Source organism: Pseudorca crassidens, chromosome 1, assembly GCF_039906515.1.
Source record: "Pseudorca crassidens isolate mPseCra1 chromosome 1, mPseCra1.hap1, whole genome shotgun sequence".
Lineage (NCBI taxonomy): Eukaryota > Metazoa > Chordata > Mammalia > Artiodactyla > Delphinidae > Pseudorca > Pseudorca crassidens.
The window spans coordinates 10,826,041-10,832,666 of NC_090296.1; positions in this window are offsets into that span (position 1 = coordinate 10,826,041).

Here is a 6,626-nt window from a genome sequence, read left to right on the forward strand (position 1 = left end):
AGAATAAAGCTGGCACACAAACCAGTGCAAAGGTCGGAGTAGGTGGAAGCTTCTGGCAGCCTCACGTCACAGCTCTTGCAACCCGGGCCTTCTTGAAACCCAGTATCTCCCGCTGACTCAGATGCTGCGAGCTGAGACATTTCCTACGTTTCTTCTGAATTATGCAGTTGAGGAAACAGAGGCTTTGGGAGCTGCAGGAGTTTGCCAGGGCTGAGGTAACTAGCTAGTAGCTGAGACAGTTCTTCAAACCAGGTCTGTTTGATTCAAAACCCACAGCATGTCCCTGCCACGCTGCCGTCTCACGAGTCCCCGTCCAGTGTCTGACTCAAGTCCTTGGCCTCACGCAGGTTTCCCAACACCCCACGGGTCTGTGCCCTGAGCACACACCTAGTCTGTTCCAGGAGCTGGGGGTGCAGCTGCAGTCAGTGCCAGGTTCTGTTCTCAAGGAGCTGGTATCCAAACACTCGAAGGCCAGCCATGCAGAAGTAGGCAGGCAGATGAAAGAAGACCATTTCAGAAGTGCTGAACGCTATGAATAAACTAATCCAGGGGGATGCGCTTCACACTCAGGGAGACGCGGCAGAGACCACAGCACAGAGAGAACGGCAAGGTCAGAAACTGCCCCCCCCCCCGCCCCGCCAGAGTGAGAAGGTGGGAGAAAACAGTCTTTGTGGCAAAGAAGAGCTCCAGGGAACGCGCTAGGCGATCAGAGCAGTCTTCCAGGTCTTGATTCACTGCTTCTTCTCCCTGTCCTGCACCCAGTCTCTTGTCCCCCTGCCCACTCCCACCCCCCATGGCCTGGACTCCACTCCCCTTCGCCCGTGGCTACTGAAGCCCTGACTCAAATGACCGTGGACTCAAAGCTCCACCCCCTGCCTGTCTCCAGCCACCGGTTGCCACCACCTCAGAAGCCCCTGGGCCCTGCACTTACCATGGGCCCCCTAAGTGCCTACACTGGCCTAGATCAAGTCCCTGAGATCAGATACACTGCTCCAGAGAACATCTGGGCCCACCTGCAGGCCTCCTCCCAAATGCCTACATGGACCCAAATCTCATCCCACCCCAAGGTCAGCGACCATGCCCAAATCAGACTTCAGAGCCATCTCCAAAGACCCCCCAGGGCCGCGCCCAGTCTCCCTCACCCTCCCACCTGGCACTGAATTCAGAGCATTGCTCCCCACCTCCGCCAGCTGTACCTGAGAGTTGAGTCATAGCCGCCAAGGACTGGCTGAGAGCACCTGCCTCCTGGTTCCGGCATCCAGCCCCGCCCACACATCTGTGGCACAAGCCTCCTGCCCAGCCCGGCGCACCCAAGGCCGCCAGAGCGTGCCAGGTGGGAGACAGCTGCGACTGGGAGGTGGGTGGGTGTGGCGAGACGCGGACATATTTGTGGAGATGCTCTGCCTTCTGTGGCTCCATCTCCATAACCAGCGTCACCATAAAATAATAATTTAAATGATATATAATAATGGTAAGGATTAAGCAGTAATTCCCACAGAGCGCCTCCATGTCTCAGACACAGCTCAAGGGCTTTGCACGGATTATCTCAACAGAGGGGAGGTAGATGGGATTATGCCCATTTTACAGGTGAGCAAGTTGAGGCACAGAGACATGGTAAGATTTGAAGAGGCACAAGGAATCTGACCTTTTCCAGACCCACACCTCTTCTCAGGCTGTGAACCCCCAGGAAACAACCAGAATGACATGGCTGGTCATTTGAGGAGGGAAATCATTTCTGGCCTTGGAAGCGACACAGGAGCTGACTGGTCAGGTTTTTCTGGTGTTTAGAAACGTGCCTGGAGACTGTTGCTGGTTGTGTGATGTGTAGGTTTTAATCCTAACATCACACAGATTTCAAGCTAGCACGCAGTATTTTTTTTAATTTATCTCTGAAGGGAAGAGTATGAAAGCTACTGGTCTGGCCCTGAGGAACCCCTGCAAAATTCCAAAGTCATGGAACAGTTTATACAGAGGCAGTGGTGCTTTATACCGCCCCTATTACAGGCACTAGTTCAATGAATCCTCCCAGTGGATTTCTCAAGCATTCCTCCCCAATTTTATGGGTGAGGAAATCAAGTTCATGAGAGATGAAGTATCTTGAGGAGGTGGTGCAGTTGGACAGTGGCATGTATGGAGACCAGACCCAGATTTTCTGACCCCAGATCGAATCCTCCAACCCCCGCCCTTCCTTTTCCCCGTTCTCTGATCTCTCCCGACTCAGAGGTCTTTCTCCCCTGCTTCAGATTCCCAGGGCTCTGCTGTTTCTTTCCTTGCCCCCATGAATGGTATCAGATAGCAGTCATTTATATCTTAGTATGAGTAAGTCTCAATCAATATATTCTTTCTCCAAAAGCAATTGTCCTTCATTTTATTCTGGATTGTAGAGCCAGTCCTCTGTAAAAGGACAATCTGGTATCAGCAAACAGGCGATGTCAGCTGAGAGCATACCCTTGCAAGTAAAGGGCACCTTCTTACCAGCCCATGCATGGTTTTCATCAGACTGCTTTCTTTCATCTTGGAAGGAGTGCTGGAAACATGGATGAATGAAAGGAACCTTCCTTCCCATTTTCCTGATATGCCTGGTGCCTCCTTCCATCCGCAGGGTAAGCCTGTGATGACAGCTTCCAGAGCTCTGTCATTCCTCATTTCTGCACTTGTGGCTTGTGGCTGGTCCTGGACCCCGTGTGGGATTGCGTGGAGCAATGCTGGAAAATGATATATAGCCTTGGGGGTTTCCACATCACTTCTTCACCCACATAGCTCGGCTTCCCCAGCCCTTGGCCCTTTCCTTGGTCTCAGGTAGACAGCCATTCTGTTTTCCTCAATTTCTAAAAACTCAGAAATGAGTATTTCCCATCCTTGACTGCACTGTAGCACATAAAACACCCAGTAGTTACCCAAAGACGGACTTCTTCTCCTGTGCTAACTAAATTACCTACAGACCTCAGCCTTCCTTAAAACTCTGTTCTCACTGCCTGATCCATTATTATAGCATTTTCTATTTGATGGGGAAGAACTGCCCTGCTCCTGGGCCTCCAGCAGCATTAAGCCCCCAACACACTCTCTCCAGATGCCAGAGGATGAAAAGGATGAGCAGTACGTGACTTGGAAGACCAGAATCAGCTGTTCCTCATGTCCGTTACTACTACTACTATTATTATTAATTACTGCTATTATTACTAATTATTATTAAATTGCCACCTTCACATTGTCTGTTGCATTTGATAGCATTGCTAACATCTTGGTGGAGTGGGCAAAGCAGGTACTTCTGTGATCCCATTGGACAGATGGAAACAGTGAGGCAGAGAGAGGCGAGGCGACCTGGGCCAGGTGGCCCCGCTAATGCGTGACTGACCGGGATTAGAATGCAGGTCTCCCTGGCTTGAGGACCTGTGCTGCACCTCGGGACCACGATGCCTCCCTGAGAGTGGGGCTGAGAGTGGATGAGGGAAGCCAGACGCTGCTGGGTTGTTTGGAGGCCTTGACTTCATTCTGTGTGCACCTGTGATGGGCGCGTGCAACAGTGAGCCCACCCCACCCAAGTCTCTGCCTGTCCTTGACTTGGGGTGGCCACAGTGTGCTGCGGCTTGAAGCAGGATCTCGGTTCCCTGATTGGGAATCAAATCAGGCTGCGGCGGTGCAAGTGCTGAATCCTAACCACTGGACCACTGAGCCACTTCTAGTGGCTAGAAGCAGGGCCCTGGCTCTTGCCTTCTTCAGAGAAAGAACTTCAGCAAAGAGACGGAAATTTGTAAAGCAGATCGAGCGTTTATTAGAAGCAAAGTAGGTGCAGAAAGACACACGGGTGGGTTCAGACAGTGTCGGCCGCCTTGGGATGGTTTAAACATTTATACGGGGGCAGTTTTCCAGGTTCCCTCTGGCCAAACATCTCGCGTTGTCTGGCTCAATGTCCATATTTGGTCTGACTCAGGGCCCTTCCAGATGTGCATGACATCTTTTAGCCAAGAAGGATTCCAGGGCGAGGGTCTCTGGGATGTCAGCAGGACATATTATGGGCTAGTGACCTCTCCCTTCTCTGACCCCTGAGGAACCTTTCTGCGAAGGTGTAGTTTGGGAGGTCTCCTTGACCTCAAGGATGAGGAATATGTAGCCACCTTATTGTTTTACCCAAGCAGGGCTCAGCGCTCCTCTCTGCTCCTGCCATTATATTGATCTTGAAGTGTCTGTCCTCAGGGGACACACTGCAGCTACTCAGCCTGGGGCCCATCTACCTCCTGCCTCATCCTGTCTGCCCACTTCCCTTCTCCGAGCCTGCTCAGCCCTGCCTTTCTCTTCTCTCTGTCCCCGAGTCCAGCATGATGGGAGAGTTTGACAAATATGCTGCAGGCTGTCCCCAAGAGCTCAGCACTTAATAGCAGTGACCTTAAGTGGAGCTGTGGAGAGAGTCCCAGTTTTTCCTCAATTTCTCCCAAACTTTTTCCACTAATAGCTTCTACATTTAATTTTTTTCTTTCTTTTAAATCAAGATATTCTTAGGAGGATGTACATCCACTGACTAACAATATGATATTCGACAGATTGTTCACTATCCCGAACCTCAATTTTCTAATCTGTATAGTGGGAGTTATAGCAGCCCTTCCCTCATAGAAAGAATTAAATTTATATATGTGTGTGTGTGTGCTTGTGTGTGTGTATATGTGTGTGTGCATGTGCACACACTGCTGGAATCAAATTGGCGGGTGTAGTATTGTGATATAATAAGAAATAGGTGTTTGGTTTTTTTCCTCCATTTCCAGCATTGAGCTCGGAAAACCCTTGGAATTTCCTGTGATGAGATCAATAAAGATGCCTTTTGTTATGTTAATGAGGTGACTTTTGGAAAGCGCTTAGGTAACCTAAGGATGAGGGGCTGGTTGCCAGGAGAACCAACTGTGTGATTAGAGGACTGGGACTTTCCATCCCACCCTTCTGTCCTCTGGGGAGAGGAGAGAGGCTGGAGGGTGAATGGCTACCAAAGGCCAATGATTTAATCAATCACGAATATGTAATGAAGTCTCCATGAAACACAAAACGACAGGTTTCAAAGAGCTTCTGAGTTGGTGAACACAGGGAGATCTGGGGAGAGTGGGGCTCGGAGAGGGCATGGAAGTTCCATGACATTTCCTCCTACCTTTCCCTACGCATCTCTTCCATCTGGCTGTTCCTGAGTTATATCCTTTTACAATAAACCAGTAGTCTATTGAGTAAATGGGTTTCCTGAGTTCTGTGAGCCACTCTAGCAAATTAATCAAACCCAGAGAGGGTGTCTTGGGAACCTCTGATTTGTAGTCAGTTGATCAGAAGCACAGGTAACAACCTGGACTTGTGACCGGCATCTGAAGTTGGGGGAGAGGGGGCGCTGAATCCCTAACCTGTGGAATCTGATGCGATCTCTGGGTAGATAGTGTCAGAATGGAGTTAAATTGTGGGACACTCAGTCGGTGTCCAGGGAATTGCTTGGGGGGAGGTAAACTACCCATCCCCCCATTAGAATTGGGATCTGGACACTTTTAGTGGGCTTATCCTAAAGGGTAATAAAACCTTAAATTAGGGGCTTTTGGGCGGGAGGGGAGGGGGGAGGGGCTGCAATTTACAATGTTCCTCCCATGAAGATTTTCTTCTGTTGTTCTGCTGTTGCACTGGACTCTGGTCCTGGCTAGACTTAGGTGTGTGTTATTTAAAGTGGAACCGATTGACAGCATTGTTGCCAAACCAGGCTTGTATGCCTGACGCACAGCAAGCCGTACGCTGAGATGCCGAGGTCTGCGGCAGAGAAAGTTTATTGACAAGGCAGCCAAGTGAGGAAACAGAAGAACAAACGTCCACCAAAGGCGAGAGAATTGAGATATTCATAGGATAAGTAAGCTGGGTGGTCTTAGATGTGGGGAAAGCAGATTGGCAGGGGGAGAAAGTGAGGGAATCAGTGTTCTTCGCAGGCACATCTGGGTTACGTGCTTCTTCATGGGATACATGTTCAAAAATGGAAGGGCTTAGCATAATATGAGGGCGGAGTTTTCAGCCCTCCAACATCAAAAGGTCATCCGTCAGACACCTGTGCTGGCCCAGTCTGGAAGTCGGCGGTCCCAACCAGTCTTGGCCAGCTTGAACTGGGCAGGCGCTGACTCCAGGTTTCTGGAAAACAACTAAAGCCCCCCATTACTTTAGTGCCCCAAACATCAGTGGTGTTATCTATAGCGGTGGTTAGGAAGTCTTGTGATGTTACCTTGGCTACATGAAGCTTGGAGGGTATGCAATTAAAGGGAAAAAAAAGAAAGCGGCTTAATCAGTAAAGGCGGGTTACAGGCAGAGGGTTTTTGAACAGGCTGTTCCCTTGTCTGCTGTTCTGTAACGGCACAGAACACTCAGTCCTGCACACTCAAGGATATCTGTTAAGGCACCAGCTTCTGTGCCTGTGAGGCATGGTTTCAGGATGACTAGCAAGAGATCCGCCTCCTCGGGTAGCCATAGACCCAGCGCATCCCCCCCGGCCCCCGCTGAACACGGTGACTCGCTGCTTGCTTTGTCCACGTGCATACCTGGACTGTGGACCCTTGGTGACCTTCATGTGAAATATCCGTGGATTATTTTGATGTATGATCCTTTGTCTTGAAAACGTATATGACGGC